At 51.7% G+C, this 27,953-nt stretch overlaps 1 protein-coding gene across 1 annotated transcript in view; it reads left to right on the top strand.

The window, feature by feature from the left end:
* The first annotated feature begins 8,603 nt into the window (after window positions 1-8,603).
* The window catches only part of GDPD5 (glycerophosphodiester phosphodiesterase domain containing 5), an 86,207-nt gene continuing 66,857 nt past the window's right edge, over window positions 8,604-27,953 (top strand). The window contains exon 1 of the mRNA XM_090265516.1: window positions 8,604-9,384. The gene's annotated coding sequence lies outside the window, so the exon portion shown is untranslated. The remainder of the gene's footprint in view (window positions 9,385-27,953) is intronic.

The following is a 27,953-nucleotide window of genomic DNA, read 5'->3' as shown; positions in this document are numbered from 1 at the left end:
TGTTTTCGTTTTGTGTTGGTCTTCATTCATTTGTTCGTTTTTTAGATTCCACATATAAGTGAGGTTATACAGTACTTGTCTTTATCTGACTTATTTCACTTAGTATAATACCTTCTAGATCCATCCATGTTGTCACAAATAGCAAGACCTCGTTCTATTTTATTGCTGAGTAATATTGATTGCATATATGGACCACATCTTTATTCATTTATCTATTGATGGGTACTTAGGTTGCTTTCATATCTTGTTTATTACTAGTAATGTCACAATACACACTGGGGTATATACGACTATATCTTTTTGAATTAATGTTCCTGCTTTCTTTGGGTGAATAGCCAGAAGTGGACTTGCTGGGTCATATGATGGTTCTATTTTTAGTTTTTTGAGGGATTTCCCATACTGCTTTCCACAGTGGCTGCACTAATTTACAGTCCCACCAACAGTCCACGATGATTCCATTTTCTCCACATCCTTGCCAGCACTTGTTATTTGTTACCACAGTATATATTTTTTAAAGAGTAAAACGAGCCCTGGCCAGGTGACTTGGTTGGTTGAAGTGTCGTCCAATTTACCAGAAAGTTCTGAGTTTGATTCCCAGTCAGGGTACATGTAGGTTCAATTCCCAGTTGGGGTGTATACGAGAGGCAACTGGTCAATGTTCTCTCTCATACCGATGTTTCTCTTTTTCTCTCTCCCCACTTTTTCTCTCTCTAAAATCAACAAAACATGTTCTTAGGTCAGGATTTTTTTTAAAAAGAGTAAAATATTTGTTGTGTGCCTAGTACATAATATACACTCCAGAGTAGACACCAGACCATTGTGGGGGGAGCCTACAAGGTCTATTCTCTGTTCATAATGACACTAAGTCATCACTGGTCTTCTCCACTGTGGTGATGCTTCATACATAGATGATGCAAAAGCAATGATGGTCAACCTGCAGGCACCTCAGCAGGAAACAGAGTAGTGGCCTCAAACTGAACTAGAAGTCATTCTGGTCTTTGCGGCCGTGCCATCACAGTAAATCATGGCTGCTGTCACTCAGGAGGGTCACTGGGGAAGCAGTGAAATTTATTTAATTCACTATATATTGACTCTTAATTGCACACCTTTTAACTTTTCTGTGTGACAAAATAGAAATTATTATGAGGCACTTCTGCGGGCGAAAACATGATAGTTGTCTCCAGGGAAAGCATTTGTGCAGTTGCTGGAATTGTGAGCTGAACTGGCCACTTTTTCATGGAACACCATTCTTACTTGAAAGAAATATTGACAGATGAATTATGGTTATACAGACAGTATCTGGCAGATATTTTCTCAAAAATGAATAAAGTGAGCCTGTTGTTTCAAGGTAAACTGACAGTATTCATTGCTAATGATAAAATTCAAGATTTTTGCTCAGAAACATGGACAACAGTGTGGCGATTGCTGGAGCAGGTGGGGGATCAAGGGACTAATGGTAATGGAAAAAATATAATAAAGATTTAAAAAACTGAAGCTCTTCATGAAAGTTAGAATTTTGGGGAACTTTGTTAACCACCATGAGCTTGACAGCTCCCAGTACAGGCATAGCTCAGAGATAAAGTGGGTTTGATTCCAGACCACCACAACACAGTGAAAATCACAGTAAAGTCACACACATTTTTTGGTTTCCCTACACTATACTGTAGTCTATGAAGTACGCAATAGAATTATGTATGAAAAAAAAAATTCACACACCTTAATTTAAAAATATTTTATTGCTAAAAAAAAAAAGAAAAAAAAAGCTAAACATCATCCAAGCTTTCAACAAGTTGTAATTTTCTTTTTGCTGGTGGAGGGTCTTACCTTCAGTTTGTTAAATTAAAAAAAAACAAAAACCCACGAGATCTACAAAGGGCAGTGAAGTGAAGGGCAATAATACAAGGTATACCTGAATTTAACTTTTCTGATGAGATTAGTGGTGACATTAACGAATTTGATTTTTTAATGTTATATACTGAAATTTATCAATGTTTGAAAGATCTTCATAATTTGGTGAACTGTTTTTTCCCTATATGTCCAATGCATGCTGTTAAAAAATCATGCATGGATAAAAGACTCATTGAAGTGCAAAAGAGACCAATGAATTTTAATGTAACCGAGAAAGAAAATTTTATTGATATGGTTTCAGATTCTAATAACAACTAATCTTGAAGAGTTTTGTCAAGTTGGGCTAGTTTCAAAGAAGAATAGCTACAATTATTCAAAAAGGCCATTAAAGTACCCCTCCCTTTTCTAACTATGTATAAGTCTGTATTTTCTTTGTAAACTTCAACCAAACCAATGTTATTGAATGCAGAAGCAAGTATGAGAATCCAGCTCTCTTCTATCAGGCCAAGCACTAAAGAAATTTGTAAACATATAAAACAATGCCACTCTTCTCAATAATTTTTTGTTTTGGAAACATATTTTCCATAAAAATGTTAACTTTTAATAAGATTTCTATTGTTAAATCAATTACTTAACTATTTTGTAATGCCTCCATTTTAATTTATAATACTTTAAATACCAATATGAACTCTATAAACAGAAGTTCTCTGAGGTCGTCAATAATTTTGGGATCTGAAAAGGGTCCTGAGAACAAAAAGTCTGAAAACCAGCGCTTGTATTATTATTATTCTGTACCAAACAGTATTAGCCAGCAGGGGACAGCAGAGACAGCCAAATGAAGGGGTTATTGCATTTCTTTAGTTACAGTACTGAGTGCCCACTTATAGGGTGTTACCCTCACTCGGTGCTGGAGACACGGAGGTAAATCTGTGAAATTCAGTCCACCAGGTAACAGACCTTGGCAGCTGACTGTGGTGGGGCTAAACTAGACGTCCTTTCTTATGGGGATGGGGAGGTGCTGATAAAGAGTAAACTTGGAGTTATCATGATCACTGTTACTCCTACTGGAGGCAAGGGAGCCCGAAGGATCTGGGGTCAAAGAGAACCCTGAAGCTCCCCATTCTTTTAAGACCAGAGCCTGCAGGGATCCAGGAAGCTGAGAAGGGGGGCCAGGTATCATTTAAGGTGACACAGGCATTTCCCAAAGCTACCCCAATCCCTCCACCGTGGGAAAGGGGCCACCACACATTGATGGCTCCTACCTTGATGGGCTTGTTCCTCCTTTTCCACCCTCCACAGCCATGGCTCCAGCCTCATGCCTTTCCTCACAGTCCCTAGTCCACCTGGTCCTCCCTGGGAGAGCAGAAGCCTTGCCTCCCGCTTCACTGTGGCCTCCAGGCCTGATCTTCCTCCACTGCCCCATCCCTATTCCTTCAGCAGAAGTGCTGCCTCTCCTCAGCCTCAGGCCAGTGCCTGGCCTCTCCATTACACTCATGGGTTACCTTCTCTCTTCCATGTGGCTTTAAGTCCTCCTCTACAAGCCTCCAGCTCTGGCCCCTCCTCCTGCTGTCGCCCAAGCACGAACCCTTTGCCAGCTACCCTGGGAAGGGCAGCCCACACCAGCTACAAGCGCACCCCTGCTTCTGCCTCCACCTCTCCCAGTCACCTTCAGTCCCAGCTGCAGACCCCAGGACACAAGTCCTGGTGCTCTTGGCCCTCACAAACCTCTCCTTGCAGCTCCCTCTCCTCTCCCCTTTTCTGACCAGTCCTTCCCTGGCTCTTTCCTGGGCTTCATTCCCTGCTGACCCTTCTTCCTGTGGATTTCCTGGCTTCCTCCTTGCAAGTCTACTCCCTCCCTGGGGCCACTAACCTCTCACCCCAAAGGCTGTCTCTGGCAGTGGCCTCAGACCATGGTCTGTCCCTCTCTTGAGCCCCAAATGCCTCAAATTCTTTATCTCCCTTTACCCCACACAGATATAATCGGTAACTTGCCTCTTTTCTCTAAATGTTCCAGGTTTAGACACTCATCTCTCCTTGTCATCTGGACTCTCAAAACAGGCCCCCGAAAGACTCCCTGCCTAAGGCTCTTCTCCAAACAGTGACTAGGTGAGCTCTGAAGAGCAAGCCTAACCTTGGAACCCCTGCTCAAACTCTCCCAAGGCTCCCCTCTGCCCTCAGCACAGAAGTCAAACTCAAGCCAAACTCAGGGACAGAGACCTGGGTGACATGCCCCAGCCTCCTCTCCAACCACAGGCTCTCTTGACCTTTTTGCCTTGGTACTATGGAAGTGACTTTAGTCTATACACACACACACACACACACACATGGTGCTATCTTTGGCCTGACTAACTGAACACTAGGTCTCGTTTAATCTGCACCACCTTTGAGGGGCCACTACTTTGATCTCTGTTTTATTTATTTTTTTAAGGTTTATTTTATTCTCATTCAAGGGGGAGAGAAAGAAACATTGACATGACAGCCTGAGAGCCAAGTGTCGCTGGTTCGATTCCCAGTCAGGGCACACTACTAGGTTGCACATCAGGTCCCCAGTTGGGGGCGTGAGTGAGAGGCAACCACACAGTGATGTTTCTCTCCCTCTCTTTTTCCTTTCCCCTCTCTCTAAAAATAAAATAAACAAACAAATAATTAAAAAAAAATAAAGGAAATATTGACATGAGAGAGCGACGTCAATCAGTTGCCTCCTGCACATGCCCCAAATGGGGTTTGAGCCTGAATCCTAGGTATGTACTCTGACTGGGAATCGAACCTATGACCTTTCAATTACAGGATGACACGCCAACCAACCAAGCCACACTGGCCAGGGCTTCATCTCCATTTCCGTTATGAGGAAGCTGAAGCATAGAGAGGGGAGGTGACTGGGCCAGGATGTGTGTCTGGCACCAACTCAAGTGTCACCTTCCCACCCTGTCCTTCCCCTGCAGCCTCCTGTGTTCACAGGGCACTTTACACACACCACTGCAGAGAGCCCTCAGGCTGGGGACTCCTTGACTGTCCCACCCCTGGGTCCCCAATGTTTGGTCTCGGACTGCTATCCAGCGCAGAAATTATCGATAAATGCGGAGGAGCTTGGGGCAGAGAGAGAAATGAGACACCATCACTTGCCCTCTAGAAAACTGACCCACAAACAGCCCAAGATCCAAGGGGATCAATGTTCCAAGAGAGGCACAAAGAGCCTCCAGTGTCACTGGCCCCAATGCACAATACTGTGCTTCCCACAAGGGAGTTAGGTAAGCTCTCCAGAGGGGTCAGCTTGTGTCCTGGGCCTTGACGGATAGAGAAAATGCCAGTGACTGAATGGGGCATCTGCAGGCAGGAGAGCTGGGGGGAGGATTCTAGGCTGGCAGAGGATGGCAGGTCAGAAAGCAGGCTATACTGTGAGGGCCAAGAGTTCAGCTGAGCCTACAGACCTTACCAGACCATGGGCTGCAGGAGGGCAGAGCTGCATCTGCCTGATGCTCCATGATATACCCTGGATGCCATGTGCACCCACTATGCCCAGTGCCTGTGTGTAGTGGGTGCACATAAGGGTTTGTTGGAAGCAGGTCTCATGGGGTGTAAAGTTTTATACAATTTAGTGGCTCTAAGAGAGTGCCAAATTCCTACTATAAATGTAGGCACAAAATGGATGTTTATTTGCTGCGAGAATAGGAAGCTGTGCAGCAGGGTTGAAGCTGCAGTAGCTTCACTGTTAATTCTCCTCTGGACAGAACGTAAAGAGGGTGGAAGGGTCTTGGTGGGGGCTGGGGGCACCAGGCTGACAAAGGTAGCCTTTTCTGTCAGCCCCAGAGGCCCCGGTTCAGAGCCACCTCGGAGCCCTCAACCACCCTCCTAGACAAGCCACCATGACCATGCCTCTGTCACACTTTGTGAGCCTCTCTGGTGCAAAAATGCTTGATTCTCCCAGGTCTGGAGACTTGCTCCCCTGGGAGGGTAGCCAGAGGGTGAATGTGGGTGTCTTAGAACTGTGTGCTGGTCAATTCCCGGCGACCCTGGGCACTCTTCTCCCAGACCTCAGGGGTCATGGAGGGTTTGTTCTGAAAGCCTTCTTTTCATTCTGGCCCTCTGCTCATCTGACCTGCACAGGAGGCTGTCACAGCAGGGGCAGCAGAGAACTGCTCTCTGAGAGCCTCATTCATCTCCTGACGCTGAGGTCTCACAAGGGCCAGCCAGCACGCAGCCAGGGGGCGGGGCGCCCTGCCACAGAGGTGTGGGGCCAACTTGACCTGAAAACCATAATTACAGAGCCTTCAAACTGAGAGATTCCATACCAAAGGCAGACTTCCTGGAGGAGACAGACTTCTTAGAGGAGAAGACTTGATTTGTGAGATAAAGCATTTATTCAACAATTATTTACTGAGCACCTACTATGTGCCAGGCTCTGAGGGTACAGCAGTGAAAAGGACAGATGGACATTTGCCCCAAAGTTTCTTCCCTTCAGTCCAGTGGGAAAGTAGGAATTGACTCAGGAGAGAAATGCAACACGGTCCACCAGGCAAGGGGAACAGCAGGAGCAACTACATGGAGGGGAAAGATGGTATCCTGCAGGTGGATGAAGCTAAGTTTGGTGTGAGGGGAAAAGTGATTGGAAAATGAGGCTGGTGGGGTTGGCAGACAGCAATAATGGAGGGTCTAGAATACCAGGCTAGGGACTTAGAACTTGATCATGCTGACAACTGGGAGCCACAGAATGTTCTAAACACAGGGAGAAGTCAGAAGGTTTCTTTGCACCATTACCAAGCTCAACACATTAGGCAAACAGCCTCCTACCAGCTCTCAGTCCCAGCCACTAGTTCAAGCTTCCTGTGGTCAACTCACCCACCCCCAACACTGGGTTTGGCTAAAAGAGGACATCCCTGAGCCTGGACCTCACCCTTCAGCTTAGCCTCTTCCTTGTGCTTCCAACATACTCAAAGGCTGGTGCACTCTAAAGAGGGGAAAGGACAGAGCCTCTGGTTCCGGGCCTCACCCTTAACCACACAGGCCACACGCAATTTGCCTTTTGTGGGCTTTAAGTGTTTTCACACTACCTGGTTTCCCTACAAAACTCTTTCTCACATCAGTACCTGGCTTAAAAACTTTCCAGAACATTTCTCTGATAATTGATGAGTACAGATTCAATGTCTCCAAGACTGGGGCCTTAGCATAACCCTGCTAAGATCAGGGTCACGAGCAAGACCCTAGCAGAGTTTTTGGCCCCTATAATAAAGTCTGAACTTCCTTCTGTCTGGCCATGCCTGCCTTTTCACACTTCTATCTTCCCATTGGTTCAGCTGTCCCTGCCCTGAGAGCTCCAGCCACCCTGAACTTGTCTGGATTCTTCAACAAAGCTACGCTCTCCCTCACCTCCAGGGTTTTGCCTAGACTGGCCTCTTTGCCCAAAGCATTATCCATTCCCTGAGGTTCCCATCTAACCTACCTAAACCTTACTTCTGGCCTGAGCCTGCCTATTATTCCCACAGGGAAGCCTCTCCCAATCATCCCAGAATAAACTGGGGGTCCCCAGAGGTGCTCTTTCAGACTCCAAATACCTTTGCACATGCTGTTTCCTCTGACAGGAATAGACTTTCCTCCATCCTCTGAAGCCTGGTGCCTGCCCAGTCCTTGCCAAGTAGCGGCATCTTTATTTTCCTTTTATAGATGAGGAATCAGAGGCTCAGAAAGGTCCAGTAACTTTTTCAAATCCACACAGCTTTGCCCTAGAATGCCATAGTGATGAATAGATAGAATCCTGTGCCAGCTATATAGTCTTGAGAACATCAGTTAGCCTATCAGCACTCTGGTGTCCTCACCATTGCAATGAGGTACCTACTGCTTAAGGCTGGTGTGAGGCTTACGGAAAGGCTGTACTGTGCAGCCTCTTTTCTTTCGCTCCTCAGGCCATTCATTCAACATTCGCTCTCACATCAAAACCCTGAAATGCCAGCTCTGTGCCCCACCCTGAGCAGGGTGCTGGGAACTCAGTAGATATCAGTCAGACACAGTTCTTGCCCCAAGGTGCTTGGGAGGGACGGGAGCAGAGGACAGAAAGGTCACTCACAATCCTCTGCTCTTGACTTCGTATTTTTAAAACTGGTAACGACCTTCCTCCCCTCGTATAGACACTGAGAAGAGGGAAATGCTTAAGATCCCCACTTTATTTTCAAAAACTTATTTTTTCACCGCTTCCTGAAATCTGGATATTTCACGGCATCCAACGCTCACCTCCTCGCGCTGAGCCCTAAAGGCTGTGTCCCACCACTCCCGACAGCTCCGCTGTTCCTGAGGATTCAGCTACCAGGGATAACCTACCTCCATCCTGTTTCTTTCCCTACCCCGGCCCCTGTTCCTGTCCCATGACTATCTCTGTCCCACACAAGGCCCGGTTCCAGACATATTGGTCCTCTACACCTCTCCCTCTATCCGGGGTCCCTGGTTACCTTCCCTCCCGTTCTGCTCTTTAAACTGCCCCAACCCCCGGCATTGTCCTATCTCCAGCCTCACCTCTCCGCTGTCGGCGCCGCCCTCTCCAAGGTAGAGTCCAAGTTCCGCAGAGCTCCGCTCTCTTCCCACTCTCCCATTGGCTCCTGCTGATGACGGCACGGGCCGAGGGAGGGCAACTGGAGAGCGCCCCGCCCCTTGCCCGTGGTCCAGAGGGGGTGTGGCCTCGGGATGACTCCGCCCCGTTCGGGCGGGACCGCGCTTGCTGGCTCTAGGGCGCTGCGCGGCGCTACCTCGGCTGCGCTGGGCTCGGCTCGCAGGTCCTGTGGGGGTGGGCGACGGGGATGACAGCGGCGGGGGTGGCGGCGGCGGCTGCGGCGCGAGGCTGAGCGAGCGGCGTGCGAGCCAGGGGAAGCGGAGGAAGTGGAGCCCTGGCCCGGAGCGCCGGAGTCAGCCGCCGGCCGAGGTCCGCCCCGTTTTTCAGAGCGAGCTGAGTCCGGACCTCGGAAGACTTCCCCACCGGGCTCCGGCCGCCGTGGCTCTTCGCCGGCGTCCTGACCAGCCCCGCCTGCCCCGGCCCCAGGTTCCGCGCCGGGACGCTTCCAGCCCCACCGCCCGGGGCTTTGTAGCCGGGACTCGCCGAACCCCGACCCTGACTCAGTGCACCTGGGCGGGACGCTCCTGGCCCACCAAACGGGTCCAAGGTTGCAGGGTGGTTCCCAGCCTTTTATAGTGTGTGTCGGAACCCCCAGCCCTCCGCCCGCGGTTAACGAAGGTTGTGCCCAGGACCCCGACTGAGTGCAAAGGAGCCCGGACGCCCCCAGCTTCTGTTTGTCCGAGACCTGGACCTTCAGCTGCTGCTGACCCGGTGCTTCGGACTTGGGACCGGCGAGCGCCCAGGAAGCCCCAGCCCGGGTCCAGCGTCCCGTGAGGGGTCGCAGGTGAACTGGACAGTCGGACTGAACCTGACCGCGGTGGTGCTGCGGGCCGAAGCTGCCACCTTCCTGCCGTCTCGGACGAGGGGCTTGGAGCTTGCCCCGAAGAGAACACAGGGGCCCCCCCTCTGCCCCGGCGGCCGGCTGGAGCCAAGCGCTGCAGGTGAGAGAGCCCCGGATGCCGGGCTAAGGCGGCCTCCGACCCCATCCGGGCAGCGCTGGGGCCAGCTACGGGCGTGTGCCGGGCACGAGCTGAGGGTGGAAGTGACTAGGAGGGGGGACACGGGAAAGGGAGGGGGGAGGGAGAGGACGGGCACTCAGTGACCGGCCTTTGTGTGCGGGTCCGCGCTCCACCCTGGCGCAAGCGGTCCCTCTTTAAGGCTTGCTAGAACTCTGTGACATAAAAGATGTCGTGTACTGTTATGGACACTTACAGATGAGGAAACTGAGGCTCAACGGGGTTTAGTGACCCTGCTGTTTTCACTCTGGGGGTCAGACTGGGAGGAGGGTTAAGCTGGAGAGGGAAAGAATCAGAAAATGAAAAGAAAAAGAAAGGAAGTGGATGGTCACCATGCAGGAGTTGGGGGAAGGGGTCAAGGTGGGGCTATTGGGGGCATCCTAGAGCTGATCCTGAAGCTGGGGAGGTAGCTTCTGCTGGCATCCCTCCCTCACATCCCATGGCCATGTCACCTCCCAGGGAAGATGACCCAGAGTTGAGGTGGGAAACTTGCTACTTCCACAGCTCCCTTCCCTGTGGACTGTGCCCCAAACTCCAGGGTCTCTAAGGCACTCTGGAGGTTCCGAGTGCTTACCTTTGGAGAGACTCACTGTAGAGGTCCCCAAGTCAGGGCCTATCTTAGCTGGAGCAGATGGGGCCCCTCAGCACTCACCCAGCTCACGTCCTTCACATTACAAACAGGGTATGTGTGTGTGTAGGGGGGGAGGGTAAGATGGGGGGTGCCAGTTGTCCCAGGTCCTGAAGCAGTGAGCGAGTGGTTGAGCCACAGTACACTTGAGAAAACCTTCCCAAACATCCTTCAAGGTATCCACACCCCCTCCCCGGTTAGCAACTTCTGGGTGGGCGGCTGGGGTTTTCCTCATCTCTGATGTGAGGTCAGGGTAACCACATATGAGGCTGTTGTGAGAGTCTGTGGTTGGTGCTGGGGCCCAAGACATGCCAGCAGCGTCATAGCCGTTGGTCCAGACCAAGGGTCTGACCTTAGCCTCTCTTGGGCAGGGGAACCTGCAGGACATCTCTGACCCAGGAGGGGAGAACTTACTCAAGGTCTTAAGGCTAGAGCTGCCAGGTCTGAGGGCACAGTCTCAGGTGTCTGGATTTCCAGGAAGGGGTTCCTTCTACTACACACCCCTCCCCACCCCCAGGGCAGTGCAGGGAGAGGGGTGTTGTGAAAGAGGTCTTGGCATGGATTCTGTGGGCCCTTGTTCTGGGTGCAGTGGGGGCGGGGACATGGCCTTGGTCTGAGCCCTGTGGTGTTGGCAGGACTGTTTAACCCCTGCTCTGCCCAGGTTCCTGGAGTCTAGGGGAAACCACCTTGGAAAGCCCCTGAGAGGCGGAGGAGGGTGGAGAGGTCATCTGAAAGCTGGAACCTCAATTCCTGGGTATGGAGGGGTTGGGGGAACTGCAAGAGAAGGTAACCGAAGGACTTGGGATTCCTCCCAATCCATGGAGATTCAAATTCTCATAATAATGCTTGCCCCTAAACAAAGCTTTCTGATGAGATAATTTCACACCTGTGATCTCATTTTGTGGTGTGGTGGAAAGAACCTGGATCGAGGTAGAACAGGGTTGGAGAGCCACCTGGGACCGCTCAGATGCATCGACGGCTCCCAGTCTCACCTGTAAAATGGGGTCAAGACAGGCTGTGTTACCCATTCTGATAATGGGGTCATTATATTTGGCAGACTGCCAAGTGCTGAAGAGGTTTTTTTTTTTTTGTTTTTGTTTTGGGGGGTATTTGTCACAACTGGAGGTATTAATGGTGACCTTGTGTGGGAAACTGAGGCTCAGAGAGGTGAAGCCACTTCCCCAGGGCCTTTGAATTTGCTTCAGGGACTGAGTGCCAGCTGCATACCAGGTGCCCTGGAAGTTACCCAGATGGAAAAGGCAGTGTGATGACTAGCTCACAACTGGGTGGGCTGAGTGCCACAGGCAGATAGTGGTGAGGCAGACCAGGTGGGTGTGAATTCGCTCTGTCTCCCACTGGCCATGTGGCACTGGGCAAATCAGTTCACTCCTTGGAGCCCCAGTTTCTGCTCTATAAATTAGAATTCCTCCTTTATGAGGTTGTTGTGAGAATTAAGTGAGCTATAAATATATAGTGCTTGGCAAAATATCTATTTCCTTCCCTATAAGGGAAGGAAGCTTGAATTTTGACCAGGAAATCTGGGAAAAATTCTCAAACTTGCCTTAAATTAGAATGCAGGCTACTGTTGCAGGCGCACAGACCTAGGTTTGTTCAGCTGGGACCCCTGCATGGGTCAGGCTCTCCTGTGCCACCTTCCTGGTCTCATAGCCCTCTAGAATCTGCTTGGGGATCCTGGCAAGGGGCTTTGGATTTTGACCCCACCCCCACCCCAAGGCAAGGGTTGGGGGGAGCTGGTATTCATTCCCTCTGGTTCTTTATCTGGCCTCCCTTAGGCACAAAGGAGCAGTGAATAATTTATGGGTCCCCTCACACTGGGAGGCAGGCTCAGGGAATTCGTTCTGCGCCCAGCTGAGCTTCTGAGCTCCCTCCCCCTGGAGGAGGTGGGTTGTTCTTTCAGTGCTATAAGAAGTCTTGGATATGGGGGAGGGAGGCAGCATAAGAAAGTGACCTCATAGCCACCATGGCTCTCTCCAAGCTGACTGAGCTAGGGTCAAGCTGTGGGCCTCTGTTTCCAAGTGAGTGATGAGAGGTGGCCAGGAGAGGGCCTTGGGAACTGGAGAAATCCTGGAGGGCTTCATTAAGGAGGAAGGTATCTGGGTTGGGGCTAGAGGCAACTTGCTGTAGAGAATAGGGGTCCTGACATCAGGTCAAGGTTGAATCCTCGCTGTACCACTTACTCACTGTGAGACTATGAGCAAGACACCTGACCCTGTCAGGCCTCCATTTGCCCTCTAAAATTAGGGTAGTTATGGTGATTGTGAGGTCATATATGTAAAGCACTTGACACCATAGGTACTTAGCATAAGGGTGCTTCATTGTGAACATGAAGCATGGAGTGGGCTAACAGCAGGGAAGATGGGTTAGTGTCATAAGCAGAGAGGTGCGTAGAACTCTGGGGTAGTGATGCTGGGGTTTATGGTATCAGTGAGGGGTGTGGAGAAGAGGGGCAGGTGACCAGATGGTAGAGGGCCTTGAGTGTCAGACAGAATTCACATTTCAGAAGGCATCATGGGGTGCCCACTCAGAACCCTCTGTGCTCCTTTTTACCTGTAAGAGGGAGACTGGGCCCCTTTGTTTTGTATTCAAGGCCTTGCCCACTGTAGCCACTGCATGGAGCCCTGGCTCATTGCTCATCACTGTCTCTTACACACACTACATGTGGCCCCATCACTGCTTATATGCTTACAGGGCTCCTCCCATCAGATCTGCCATCCCTGCCTCTTCTCTGCTCAACTCCCCATCTGTTGAGGCCCAACTCTGGTCATAAAGTACTCAAGAAACATTCCTGGATTACCCAACCCTCTGGCCACACCACCCTCTCTGAAACTTTAACACTTCACAGTAATAGTAATAAATAATACTGACCACAGCATCACATTTTAGTTTGTAGTATGCATTTGCATACTCCCCAATAATACTATGATGATGTTAGCAATAGCTAAAGCTTTGAGTACTTATTATGAGCCAGACACTGCTAAGCACTTTTTACATACACTCTTATTCACAACTCTGGGAGGTAACGGGCTCAGAGAGATGTATTGTCTTGCTCAAGGTCATACAGCTAGACAGTGGGGCGTGAGGAGTCAAGCCTGTGCTCCTATCTGGGATTAAACAGACAGCTTGAAGATACCCTGTCTCCTCAACTGGGCCCAAGTACCTTGAGAGCATACTTTGCACGTAAAAAGCTTGGAAATGAGCCTTCTTTCTAAAGCTAAGGAAGGGCAGTGCTGGGTTTAGCATGGGGCCCAGGAAGAAACCCTTGGCCAGGCATTCGGGGTCCAGGGCTCTGCACTCGCTAGTTGTGTGACTTGGGTTCAGTCAGTCCCGCTCTGTGGTTCTGTTTTCCCACACGTGAGTGGGGTGGTGTCTGAGCTCCCGGACCTCCAACTTCTGCAGTGTCCTTTGTGACCCTGGAGGGTAAAGACCACAGCATCAGGGCCAGAGGATGTGGTGTGCTGGGCGGCTGTGTTTCTTGGCCTGGCTGCTGTCTGGGACAGCAGGCTCTGTAGTTAGCTGCCGCCTTTCCCAAAGAAGGGTGGTACCCTGTGCTGCTAGCATGGTCATTAGCTGGGCAGAGAAGACCCTGTGAATTGGGAGCCGGCTGGGCCAGGCCAGGCTGGCCCGGCCACAGTGGGGTCATTGGCAGGGCAGCTGGCGGGGCAGCCGCTGCTCCTCCCTTCACAGCCTCCAGGGCGATGGCAAGTACCCACTGGACACCAGAGCTTTGTAGGCCAAGGCGTGCCCTTGCTTCTGCTATGGTGGTTGTGGGAGTAGAGCAGTGAGGAATCTAGCTGGGCCCCAAGATGCCTCCTCCTAGAAGCTTGCAGGACTCCTCCCAGGCGGCGAATTCAGCCCTCCGCCTCTGCAGCTCCATAGCCCTCGCCCACTGACTCGGGTCTGTGGACTGGGGCTGTGCAGGTCTGCTTTCCTTGCCAGCCAGTCAGAACTAGATTCCATGCCCCCCAGAGCAGCTTGCCTGGCATGAAATGGCAACCCCCTGGGCAGGAGAGGCAATGTGAGTTGCCTCTTGGACAAGGCGCTCAACTTGAACTTGTAAAATGGGGCTGATAATAGGAGTCCACTTGCTCATCCGCTTGGTAACCTTGTGAACAAGTGACTCAGTAGGAAGCTGATTGAAGAGTCTAGCTAGTGATGCCAGTAGGGAGGTGTGTCAGGTGGCAGGGAGGACTTCCCAGAGGAGGACACTTTCTGTTTGGGGAGGACTCTGGGTCAGGTGGGATTTATAGAGCAGTGATTCCCATCACCTTTCTGGTGAGCAGGCAGTTGAGAGATGAGGAAGGCTCCCAGCTACGTTCAGGGCAGGGAGCAGGATGCCGAGGGACTAGCAGCAGGAATGACCCAGTTGGGAGGAGCCATCTGGGCCCAGTTAGCAGGTGCTGGGCAGAGTGAGATTTTCCTTAAGCAGTGTTCATTTGCTTTCTCTCTCTCTGTCTCATCCAAAAGGTAACAGGATTGGAGATTTTAGTCTGTGGGGGAAAACTGATGTTACACAATTTGTAAACACATATTCAAAACTTCCAAGAGTGAAGAGTGAGCTCCTGAGGCTCAAATCACAGCTCGAATGCACACACTAGCCATGTGACTTGGGCAAATGATTTAACCTCTTTGAGCCTCAGTTTCCCCATCTGTAAAATGGGACAATCATAGCACCTACTTCATAAGGTTGTGGTGAGGATTAAATGAATTATACATGTAAAAGGGCTCAGAAAAATGCCCAGCACTTAATAAGCACCCGGTGCATGTTAGCTGTTATTGGTTGTATCTCCAGCACCTAGCAGAGCGCCTGAAGGAGAAGAGATGCTTGAGAAGGGCAAGTGGAATGAATCCCTGGTAAAGGGCTGCTGCTCTGTGCAATGAGAGAAAGGATGGCCTGGTAAGGAGGGAAGGACACAAACAGTGATAGCACAGAATGTGGCAGAATGTGACAGGGAAGGCCAGGGGCTGGGTTTGGCCAGTGCTGGGCAGAAGGAAGTCAGGAAAGGCTTCCCTGGAGATGGCGCTCCCAGAGCCGAGTTTGAAAGCATCCTTGCACATAGGCAGGCACACACATGCACATGCACACACCCTAGCACTGCTGTGAGGTCAGCGCTAGGAAGGAGCTCAAAGGGAATGGTTTCTGTCTCAGAATAGTGGGCTAGGGTAGAGCTTGGGCAGACCCCATGTTTGCTAGACTCCACACGCCTTCCTCTTTCCACCAACCTCACGCTGTCTCGCCATCTGTGACGTTCTGTTCGAGGGCACAAGGAAGGCAGTTGGGAGGAAGTGTGGGTTGAGGTCTGAGTGTCCCAGCTCTTCCCAGGCCCGGGAGCAAATCTCCTACAGAAAAGAATAAACAGGCTTTGCTTCCAAGGCACACCCGCCCGCAGAGGTGGTCTTCTCGCATTAATCCTGCAGCTGTTTAGCTTTGACTGAGAGGACTCTATTTTTTTTTAATGCCATGAAGAATTTCTCTCACCCTCCCACTCAGGAGGCTCAAAGGCAAGTTTTCTTCTACTGACAAGGGTGCCAGGAGCCCCCAAGTGTCTTAAAGGAGGTCACCCCAGAAGCACCCTGAAGTCAGGGTGCTGCTTGCACTCATCGGTTGTGGGGCCTTGAGGACTTGACCTCATCCTTATATTTTGCCTGTTTTTGCCCCTCCAGTAAAATGGGGTCAGAGTAGTAAAGCCCTTCTCTCCTTCAAGAGGTGTGGGGTGGGAGATTGTGAGTTGGGAGAGACTTCAGTGGGCATCTGTGCCCATGGCTTTCAAACTTTGATGCACACATTAGATTCATTTAGAAAACTTTAGAAGTCCCTCCTGGGCCCCACCCCACGGTTCTGGGCAAGACCCAACAGCAGCAGTTTTTTAAAGCGCCCCAGGTGAGGTCCATTGGCAATGAAGGATAAGAACCACTGGCTACACTCTGGGGCATATCTCCCACGGCTTCCCCGGGATGGTGCCTGCACATCCCCACGACAAGGAGCTCTCTGCTTTCGGCCACTCCCCACCCTGTGGCCCTGCTCTCCCTGGGAGCCCCCTGCCTGGAGAAACGGGAGTAGAAAGGCTTTACAATCTGAGACACTTGGGTTCCAACACTCCTCTGCTCTGCTTGGGTGTCTTCTTGGAGCCTCTGTGTCCTCGTCTGAAAATAGGAGTAACAATAATCCCTCTCTGAAAGGGCTGTAGAGACCAAACAAGGCCACACACAGACAGCACTAGCGTGCAGTTGAAGGTCACAGACTGGCAGAGCCCAGCTGGACCCAAACCCTGGACTCCCTCCGTGGGGCTCCTCCTCCTGCCCTAGCCACCTGAGCCTGGGGTCTCAGGACTGCTGGTGGGGGGAGGGAGCAACACCCAGTCTCCGGGCTCTTCCCTCCTGCTCCCCTTCTCTCTAAGAGATAAGACAAGACAGCAAGCATTTTGTTTTGCTTGGTTTTGTTTTAATGGCCAAAGCGTCAGGCTCTCCTTAACAATGAAGCCTTGTCTGAATCTGCTTGTTTTTCCAACCGGACACTCCACTGCCTGCTTGGGGCCCCCGCCCCCCATCCCACCTGGGAGAACTGAAGAATGCCAGATGGTTTTTTTTCATCTAGGGGAGGGGACTGGGGAGACACTGGAGGCCTCTGTCTGGCCCTCACCAATAATTGACCCCAATTAAGTCAGCTGTCTTTGTTGGAAGCCAGTTCACTAAAATTATTTCAAGGTAGTTCCCAGGGTGGGTTTGGGAGGCAGAAAAACTTGTGTTTGAGTTCTAGCTTTGTCCCTTACTGGTAGTATGACCCTGGGCGAATCATTTCGCCTTTTTTAGCACCAGTGTTCTCTTCTGTAAAATACATATATAGGATCTACTTCCTTGGGTGGCTCTGAGAAGCAAGTGAGCTGCTTGGTGTGTAAAAGCCCAGTGTCTGCCCCGCAGTGAGCCCTCAGAGACTGTCTGATCACCCTTATTAGGAGCTGAACTCTGCCCCAGCCCCTCCCTTCACCGGTCAGGTCCCACTCCCTGTGCCCAGCCTGCTCCACGTGTTGGGCCAGGCCTTGGCTGAGACAGGGGAAGCCTGCATCCCTGCAAACTGCCCTCTGTGCAGACTTGTTTCATGTAGAGGAGGCTTTGAGGGCTGTTGGTGGTAGTACTGATACTTGGTCTCCTCTGCTGTGGCCCAGCCAGAGAGGTGTATCCACCCAGGGTGAACTGCTCGGGCACCCGGCTGTAGCAGACAAACATAGGAGAGTGTAGCACCGGCTAGCGGCCCCTGGCAGCAGTCGTGGCCTGGGCTAAAGCTGCACAGGGAGGACGTGGTCAGCTGTACAGACAGGGCCTGTGGTCCGCAGTAGAGGGAATCAGTCAACCCAGGAGAACTATTGGGGTAATAAAACCTCAACTATCTTCCTTGGTCCTGTCTCCCATTGGGGCATCCCACTGGGTGAACCCACCCAGAAGCCAGTGGCATGGAGCCCAGTGCAGCCCACTGACATTAGCCTCCAGGTCCCCAAGCAGGACAGAGGGTGGCTCTGGAAAGGCAAACAGGAGACATTTCTCACTCTGTTGGTCAAAGGCTGTGGAATTTCCCTGGTCTCACCCTCCTTAGGATGCAGTTTAAGGATCATCTATTGTTACCTGGGCACACCTGCCCCGACCCCAAGAACAAGCCAAAGCATTCCAACCGCAAAGTCCTCTCAGGGAGTAGATTTCTGGGATACCCATCTTTTCATCTCTGCCTCTCTCCAGAAGTGCCTTAGCACCCTTTTGAGATTGGTGTCCAGACCCCTCTGTCCAGCTCCACCCCAGCTGGTCCTCAGAGGACCTGGCTCTGAGTTTTCTGCAGCCTGATTGCCTGAACAACCTGTGTGTCTGTCCCTCTTGGTCAGGCAGTGTGGGGCAGTGGTTAGAACACAGGCTCTGAAAACAGACTTTCTCCTGAGATCCTGACTCCGCCACAATATGGCTGGGGAACTACACAGTGTGCCCCTTAATCTGTTGGTGCATTGGTTCCCTCATCTTTGGAGTGGAGATAACAGAGAGCAGGGCTGTGGCGAAGACTGAATGAGTGAATCAACACAAAGTGCTTAGGATGGTGCCCAGGGAGCAGGAAGTGCCCAGTAACTGACAGCCTTCACCATCGTTTCAAGTAATACAGTGAGAGCCCAGAATGCCCTGTGTGGCTGGGCCATTCGTGAGAGGGCAGGGACTATCCCCGGCCTCTGTCTAGATTCTGCTCCAGTGACAAGGCAGTGACAGCTTCCCACAGCCTTGCCACATTGTGGACATTCCCCTGTCACTCCTCCAACCACTCCCTGCTGTCCTCACCTGCAAACCATGTCCTGTGAAAAGTGGCCTCTCATTTGATCAAGCTGCAGTTTTCCCAACTGTGAAGGAAAGCATTGGGACAAGATGGCCCCAAGTTCTGCCCCTAAGTCTGTGCCAGGAGCTGGAAGGAAGAGAACTCAGGTTGTCCCTGCCCTGGAGGAGCCCTGGAGGCTGGGGGTGGAGGGGAGTGGTCGGGGCACAGTCCAATTCTCTTCCTCATGGAGCAGGCTGGGTAGCCTTGGGCAGCCTTGAGCAGCCGACGAGCAAAGCCAGAGGAGCTCAGAGGTGAATGAGAGCAATCAGGGAGGCTTCATGGAGAAGAGGGCACTGGAATGAGCCTTGAAGGTAAGCTAGGACCTCAGCTGGTCCAAAGTGAATGGGAAAGGCATTGTCAGAAGGGGGAAGAGCAAGCATGAGGCAAGGGGGCATGGCCGAGGGCTACAGCAGGGAACGGGGTGCACAGCAGCCCTCAAAGGCAGAGTGATGTGCTAGAGAACATTGGGCTTTCTGGAATCGGGCAGACCGAGATTTGAATCCTAGTTTTCTTTCTTTCTTTCTTTTCTTTTCTTTTCTTTTTTTTTTTTTTTTTTTTGACTGTGGGCTCGTAGCCTGGCTTCTCTGATCCTCCATTTTCCCATTTGTAGAATGGGGACAAGCCCTCAGAGGGCCGGGGCAGGGACATACAACATACTAAGTGTGGCTAGAGGTCAGGCTGCTTCTCCACCCCGGGGCTGTGGAGAAGTCATGGACCCCCGGGGCCTGTCTTGGTCCATGCTTCCTTCCCCAAACCAGGCTGCAGGTGGCTGCTGTGGTGGCCTTCCCAGGGACAGCCTTATCTCTGGAGTGGGACAAAGGTCATGGGTAAACTGGTGTCAGGTGAGCTCAGGTGCCCCAGCTCAAAGCGGCCCTGGTGTAGCCACCTTACATCCTCTTCTTAGAGTTGGGTGGCCCTGGCAGCTTGGGGGAACAAGTCCTGGGGGGGGGGGCACATCAGCCTCTGATCCCTAGAAGGAGCTGTGGTGCCCTGTGCTCACTTGGCCCGCAGGAGCCTGTGGAGACCAGGTACGGGGAGTGTGGGGCAGGCAGGCCGTGTGCGTGCTGTTGGGCCCGTGATGGGGTGCCTGGATGCAATCTGGGGCACACTGCACGGAAAGCTCCTGTGAGGCCCCCAGGGCATAGTGTCTTGGGAGCAGCTGGGCAGGCCTAGAATACAGAACCCTTCCTTTGGTTTGCTTTCAGATTTTATTTATTTTTAGAGAGAGGGGAAGGGAGGGAGAAAGAGAGGGAGAGAAACATTGATGTGAGAGAGAAATACCAATCTGTTGCCTCTTCTATGTGCCCCAACCGGGGACCTAACCCAGACATGTGCCCTGACTGGGGATCAAACCAGTGACCTTTTGCTTTGTGGGGTAATGCCCAACCCAATGAGCCACACCAGCCGGAGCCAGAACCCTTTATTTATGGCTGGCCACAACTGAGCGTTACCTGTCCCCCATGACAGGGATGCTGTGGGGTCTGCCGCATTCACCCCTGGGTGTCTGGGGAGAAGCTGTGAGATGCCTCTGGGGGTGGTGGTCGTGCCTTGCTCCTCAGAGACCTTCCCGAGAAGGGAGGTGTGAGGGTTTCCAAGTCAGTCCTGGCTCTGAAGCCCAGCTCTGCCTCTTTGGGGCAGACCTTTGAAGACATTGGGCAAGGTCGCTTAACCTCTCTGAGCCTTGGTGGCTCATCTATGAGATGAGGGCAACGAAACTTACCTCCTAGGTCTATTTTGAAGCTAAAATGACATAATGGATGAGGCAACATCTTATATTTTAGAAATTTCACAACCACCCCTATTCTGCTCCCTTTCTCTGGGCTATCTCCATTTTTAATGCCACCGCAGGAAGTCCTTTCTTATGTCTAACTCAAATCTGTTAGGCTACAACTGGAACCTCCTTCCTCTTGTTGAGGGCTCCGCAGAGGCAGACTGTGCCCTCCCTACAAATGGGCCCCATCAGTACCTGCTGTGAGTGAGGCAAGGAATGGAGCAACTGAGAGCTGGCTTTCACTTGGGGACCCAGCTGTCAATGGCCAGCACCTCCTGACCAGCATGGTGTGTGTGTGTGGTGGTGGGGGTGGTGGTGGTAGGGGATTGTCTTGACTGTTCACACTGTTCTTCCTCTGTGCTTGATCCATGCTCCAAAAGGATGACTCTGGGGCAGTGGTAAGAACCCTGGGCAGGGCCTAGAAGGCTTGGGTCCCAACATCCACTTGACCTCTATCATGCTGTGTGGCCCAAAGGCAGTTAGCACCCTCTCTGGGCCACAGTAGGCCTATGAGGATGTTCAGTGAAGATGTATGCAGTTCGGCTGGAAGACCCTTCTTCTGCCTCTCCCTCACCTGGGCCCCAGCCAACTTGGGAAGCTGGCAGATTAGTGTCCTGCTGACCGGTGGTGGTAGAAGTCGGGTCTACCTCTCAGACCAGGGATCCCACAGGCAGGCAGTGAGTTGGGATTTCTGGTGGGTTGAGTGCAAGCACCTTCCTCCTCAGACCAAAAATTTTGAGAGTCTGACTCTCTTCCTCCCCACCCAGCTAAACTCGTCCAGCTCAAAGTCAGGTGAGTCCCCCATTGAAGTAGCTCCTTTCCCACATGAGGCTGCTTTCATTCCTCATTCTGTGGGTGGGAAACCCAGGGGTCAGAGAGGTAAGATGCCTGGCCTGAGGTCTCCTAGCCTGCCTGTGGGGAGTGCAGAGTCCCCACGAAACCTGGGCCCGTTTGCACTGTGTGGACCCTCAGCAGGGCTGGAGCACAGAAGAGCTGGGCGGTCACCAGCAAGGCAATTTCTGGTCTGGGAGGGGCCCCGTGGACTGGGAGGGGGTTAGCTGGGGCTCCCAGGAAGCCGGACAGCCAGGTCACTCTCCCTGGGAAGAAGTTGGCCAAGGAATGCAGGAGGTGGAGGGATCAGGAACCCCAGAGCTTTGGGCTGCGGCCAGTTCTGAATGCCCTTGTGAACTTCAGTTTTGGTTTCATAGAGGAATCAAGACTTCTTTCTTGTTGGCTTTGGACACATAATAGTTTACCTTTTAGAAAGTGCTTTGATATCCATGATGTCACTGAATCCTCACAGCGGTCTGTGAAAGGCAGTGTGGGACTTGTTTGGGAGGGCAAGGAGAGGGTGAACTCTGGAATCAGACAAACCTGGGGTTACATTCTGGCTCCCACCAACTCTCTGCCCTCAGGCAAGTGAGTAACCAGCTGAGCTTCAGTTTGCTCATCTGTGAAGGGGATGATCATTCCCCATAACAAATAGCAACAACTATCTTGCTGGTTGTGCACGTTTGGTGAGGTAAGATCTGTAACCACTGATCTGGTGCCTGGTGCAATGTAGTGGTTTTTGTGATTTTTATTATCAGCCCACTTTACAGATGGGGAGATGGAGGCTCAGAGAAGGAAGATGACTTGCCCAAGGTCATGTTAGTGATTTAACTTGGTCCTCCAGACTTCATATCTGTGGCTTTTTTCCTCCAGTACCTCCTTTTCTCTCCTCAAGTGACCAAATGACCTGACACCTCATTTATCCAGTCTTTAACACGTTGTGCTGTCTGAAGAGGCCTTGTGCACCCCTCCCCATCTATCAGCACTGGCCTGGCACACAGGAGGCACTTTTAAAATGTTTGTCCTATGCATGACTATGTTGATAAGTTGGTGTAAAAATGTCTGAAGTATTTTTCCAGGCAGCTAAGGCTAGTGCCCCTAAGGCTTCCTTCTGCTCCCTATCCCCATTAAAAACAGACCTTTAATTGTTTTGGTTGGAAACCTTTGTGAAAAGATTCAATACTTCCTTTCTCTGCACAATACTGACACAGTCAGCCTCTCAGGGCTGGGCTTGGGGAACACTGACTGCTCTGCTGGGACTGCTGAGACCACTTGGCTCCCGCACCGAGTGACCCTGGGCTGCTGCACCTGTTCAGCAATAGCTTCTGCCTTTTCCAGTTTCTGGCTCTTCTCCCTCTGACCCTTCAGTCTGCTGTCCAAAGACTTGCCTGCATAAGCCCAGCACTTCCTTCTTCTCCCTTCTTACTTGGGTGTGTGTGTGTGTGTGTGTGTGTGTCCTTCCTAATTTGTTGCTTCTAACAGTTGAGGACAGAAATGGGACAATAGAGCTTGTTAGAATCGGTTTATCCATTTATTCATACCTATTCAGTCAGCCATTGCTGATCCTGGGTCTTGCTAGGGATTCATCCATCCATCCACCCATCCACCCAACCATCCATCCATCTATACACCCATCCATCCATCCATCCATCCATCCATCCATTTATCCATCCATTCACCCACCTGTCCTCACTGAGGACCTCTGCGGTGGCTTATGATCAATGAAGACATAATTGCACCCTCCTGGCAGGACAGACAGGGAAATAAGGATGTGTGTAGCAAATGCTAGTATAGGACTTTACAGTTTGTCATCTGCCTCAGCTTGCATCACCACACCGAATCTTCACAACAGCCCTGAAAGTAGCATTACCCCCATTTTTCAGATGGTAAAAGCCAAGATCAGCAGGAAGAGTTCCCCTACCCAGTGGCAAGCAGTGAGCACAGTATTACAGTTGGAACTCAGGTCTCTAGCCTGGCCCATTACGTGTTCCCACTTCAGTGCTCCATTCGCGAGCTGTATGATCCCTCATTCATTTTCTGCTTTTGTCACAAAGGATTGTTGGCGACTTAGGTCAGACCTCTGCCTCTATAAAATGGTCAGTGCAAGGAAGTGTGGCCTTGGCTGTCTGCAAACACCATGTAGTGTACATCCCTGGCCCTGGAGTGGACTTGGGCACACCATCTAGTACACACCTCCCAAACTATGCTCAGAGAGGCCTTAGTTCCCTGTGACAGTGAAAGGTCCTGGGACACATGGGCAAGCATACAGTCTGGAAATGCTCAGTCACGTAAGTCACAACAGGACTTCTCAGGGCCATTAATGTGTCGACATGAATTAGGGATCCCCGACCGGTGGTACAGTGTGCGGCCAGCCTTTCCCAAGCTTGCTTGAACATGCAGCTCCATTGTCACAGAGCACGTTGTCCTGGACTAATAGTTGAGAGAAAACTCTCTGGGAAGTTAACAAACCCTCGCTCTCTCATTTTGCACATGGAAGCCTCCAGCTACAGCATGTGTCTTACCCGGGACTGTTGGACTTTGAGAGGATCACAGGGAGTGGAGTTTCGCCCCAGGACAGAACTGATAATTATGGTGGCATTTCAGGCAGCAGGGGAACGTGGAAGGTGGAGATATTTTTATTCTTTCATCCACCAGACTAACGAATCTCAGACATCTACTGTGTGCCAGGCACGGAGCCAGTACTTGGAAATGCCAAGATGAATCTGACTTAAGAACCTCCCATTTCATTTCCCCGTGCCTGCTAAGGATTTTGAAAGAAAGACAAATACAAACCTTAAAAGGAAGACGTGCTTGTTTAAATTGTTCTGGGTCTTTGTGGTGGGTGGGTATGTGACACATTTACTCAATCCAGTGAAGCTTTAGTCCCAGATCCTGAGGGTGTGCGGGGACTGTTCCAGGAACAATTAGCCTGTCAGAGTGCACAAGTGTTGTAAGGGAGGTCAGTCATGAGGGGAGGCTCAGAAGAGGGAGGGAGGGAGACTTCCCCTGGGATTAGCCTGAGCTGGGGCGTGTGGAGGGGAGGAGAGAGGTGGGGAAGGGGGAAACTTGAGTGAGGCTCTATAAAGCAGACAGAGGTTACCCGAGGGGGGTTGGGGCTTGAGTTGGCTTTGGCCAGGGCTGGAAGAGCAACAGCAGAGCAAAGGTATAGAGGTGACAACAGGTGGGTTACATCTTCAAGACCCTGCAAGGAGCCTGGGGTGATAGGGACAGAGGGAGGGAAAGGGGTGGCTTTGAAGACTGGCTGGGGAAGCTGGGTGGGGCAGATCATGAGGGTCCGAACACTGGCTGAGGGGGTGCCCACCTGACTGGGAGCGCCTTCAAGGCCAGACCATATCACATTCATCCCAAAGTCCCCAGCACCTAGCTGGCACCTGGTAGGTTTCTGGACTCACTAGACTCTTCTGCTGGTGGACCTTGGACATGTCCTTCTTGTCTCTGGGCCTTGAGATCCTTAAGCTCGTGGTCAGGCCTGGTTACCTAGCACATCCCTTTCAGATCTGAAGGGCTCTCAGGAATCCTTGCCTGTGTGCAGGGGAAGACTAGACTGTTTTCCCCAGCCTCCAGATCCGCTGGGCAGCCCTAGTGTGCCCTGGGTGGGGGGCAGCCCACTTGCGGGGTAGCGGTCAGGCTGGTTCTACTTTCTTTCTTCTCTCAGCAGTTGGCCCTCTGAGCTCAGGAGGCAGTGGCTTGGCGTCCTCGCTGATGGCTCTTCTAAGGCCCCAGGCTGTGATTTCAGGGAGAAGGCAGTGGAGCCAGGCTGGGGTTGAGGGTTGTGTGCATGCAGCAGCTTGGTACAGGGTAGGAAGTTCTGCTCTTTCCTTCTCTGTGAAAATGGGTAAGTTGCTTCACCTCTGAGCCTCAGTTTCCTATCTGTAAAGTGGGAACAATAGCTTTTGTAAGACTGAGATAAAATTTGTGAAGCATGTAGTAAACTGACTAACCCACATGCATGTAAAAAGCTGTTGATAATTATATTTATTGGTCCAATTTTAACAAACCCCCAGGCTTCTGGCCCACTCACCCCTTTCCTGGAAGTGCTCCCTGGTGGCTGCTTACCATTTTCTGTATGGCTTCTCCTGCTGGGTTCATTTTATCCAGGCCAAAGCGATAGGAGCCCATGAATTATGCACAAGTTGCACATGCAGATCAGGCTGTGTGTTTGTACTCCTGTGACTGTGTGCATTTCAATAGGAAGAGAATCAGCCTGCTAAGTTCTGGGACCAGGTACCACACCCTTCCCAGCCAGGGGAGCACATGTCAGGAACTCCCCCTCCCCAGCTCTGACACAGCGGGCTCTGACCTGTGTCCCTTGTCGCTGGGAGTTGGGGGGACATTGGGCCTGAGGGACAGAATAAAGTCGTCACCCTTCCATCCCCTCTACTTCCCAGTTGGTGCCAGGAGGTGTTGGGGGAACTCAGATTTATGGTGTGGATGTGACTATTTCAGCAGGGTTTGGGAACCTGCTCTGGGGGGCCTGCAGCCTGCCACACACACAGTGCTCAGTTAGAGCTGCCCTGCCCAGGATGGGGTGCAGGGGTACAGGGCTCGGCTATGCCCTTGGTCCTGAGTGGCTCCAAGATGGTGTCCTAGACCGACCAGGGTTGGGATTGGGTGCAGATAGCTGGGCTCGCCTGGTACCTAGAGGCATCACATAAGGATGCTCCCTCTGCTTGGGTTAGCATGGAGGGTTGAGCATTGAGGGCAGGAAGCAGGTAGAGAGAAGGGTGTGATGGGGAATCAGTGTAAACTTAAGCAGTTTATTGAGAAAAGAGCCCAGTGAACATAAACATCAATTCTCCACTGTCTTTAAAAGGCCTGAAACACCTGGGCGCCCATCCCAGCTCCTCCCAATGCCTGTGCAATCTTGGATTTGTGACATGGCCACTCTGAGGCTCAGCCTAGGCCAACCTCACAAGACTGATGTGAGGTCAAGTCCAATACCCACTGGGTGGGAACACCCAGTAGGGTACTGGACACATAGTAGGCCACTGATTTGCGGAGAGGATCTAATTTCATCCCAGAGCAAAGAAACTGGGTTTTTAGGTACCTGACCTGCAGTCTCTCTAAGCAGAAAAGAGGAAATTTCTGTTGAGCTCCGTGGTCAGTGCAGATTAGATATGTTTTCAATTTACGATGCTAGCATAGGATTCTCCAAATCACTGGGGTGCGAGGGTGCTGGGACCAGGTGGGGCTGTGCAGCCAGGCAGCCCTGGGTGCAAGTCCTGACCCTGCATGCTTGGCAGTGGCCTAGGTTAAGTCCCTGGTCACCCTGTACCTATAAAAGGGAGGTAAAGGATACCAATTCTCAGCTCTGTGACATTCAGATGAGAACTTATCTATACACCTCTATTGGAAAAAAAAAAGCAACTGGGGGAGTCTGGGGGGTGGGAGGCCCGGGCTGCAGGCCAGTGGCTCAGGAAGCCAAGGCTGGGTTCCCCACGCAGGTGACACACAGGCTCTATGAGGCCAGTCGATTGGAGCCTCATTTGCTTTTCTTAATGAGACAGCTGGCTAATTAGCCTTTGAGTATTCCAGACAAGTGCCCATGTACACGTTCCTGACACGTGTCAAGGTCAGCCCTTGCCAGACTGTGTGGTGCTCAGCTGGCCAGCCTTGGGCATGAGTCTGTGACCCACTGTTCTATCCCCTGATTTTCAGCTTGCCCCTCATATGACCCTGTGGAGCAGTTACTGTGCTGGGGACTGAGGAGCAGGGGACAGCTCTGCCCCAGGAGCCCTGGTTCTGGGTGGGTGGAAAAGGGGAATCCGAAGAAGGATCACTGGTGGGGACCTGGCCAGGGGATGGGGGTCAGTCAGTAGGAACAGGTCTGCCTGTCTCTGCCACCAACTCCTGTGACCTTGAGCATCTGACTTCTCTCTCTGGGCCTCAGTTTCCACCTAAAGAAGGTTTGGAAGTGGTGATCCTGGGAAGCTGTGCCCTAGAGCGAAGCAGCGTGAGGAGTGACCTCTGAAGTCAGCCAGACCCGGGGCTCTCGCTATGGCGCCTCCATGTCCCAGGCTTGACCTTGGGTAGGCCGACCAGCCTCTCTAGGCCTGTCTGATGGGGTATGCTGGCCCTGCTGGCACAGGAAACTGGTAGTGGATGCCTCGCCCAGCAGTGTCTGCTGTTGGTGGGCCTCAGGGCGACTTTGTCCTCTCTCCTCCTCCTTTCCCTGTTTTCCTCTGCAATGCCCAGAAGTTCCTCGGGAACTCTTGCCTCAGTGGATGGGGGTGGGGGGGGCATTGGTGACCTCAGTGCTCAGTCTACCTGGGTTGGACATGCCAGGGGGGAACTGGCTACCCTGTGCTTCTTAAGGGAAAGGAGAGGTGCACACTCTAGAGCCCAGCCTCAGGTCTTTGTTGGCATCTCAGAACTTTGATCATTTAGAACCATGGAATCTTCCTATTCCCAAATCTTGGAAGCACTGAATCGTGGAAACTTAGAATCTTGGTCCTTTGAAATCAAGACTTTGGGAACCAGATTGGACTTGAAAGTCACCTTAGGGGGTCATCTGATCCAGTCCTCCATCCAGTGCAGACAACCCCTCTGCAGAACCCCCTGGACACGCTGGTGTCAGGGGCTTACTCTGCAGCCTCCTTGTGTGGACCCAGGGCTTTGGTCCAGTCACAGGGATGCTCACTATCTTCTTCGTGGTTGTGACTGACTCCCAGGCCTGCACTGTTAGGGCTGGTAGCACCGATGGGCTGCAGGGAAGGAACTAGCCCCTGCTCAGCTAAGAATAGAAGGCTTTGTATGGTTTAAGTAACTGCTTGATTGTATCAGGCCTCCCTGCCAGGCCCCAGGTAGCTTATTAAGCAGGATCTGGGGCCACTGAGGGCCCTCCTGGGTTGAGGGTGCTGCTGTGCTTCCTCTGGACTCTCTTG

Source organism: Furipterus horrens, unplaced genomic scaffold, assembly GCF_987537825.1.
Source record: "Furipterus horrens unplaced genomic scaffold, mFurHor1.1.pri manual_scaffold_2, whole genome shotgun sequence".
NCBI classification, from domain to species: domain Eukaryota; kingdom Metazoa; phylum Chordata; class Mammalia; order Chiroptera; family Furipteridae; genus Furipterus; species Furipterus horrens.
The sequence above is the reverse complement of the archived record's forward strand: the minus strand, read 5'-3'. Positions and strand labels throughout refer to the sequence as shown.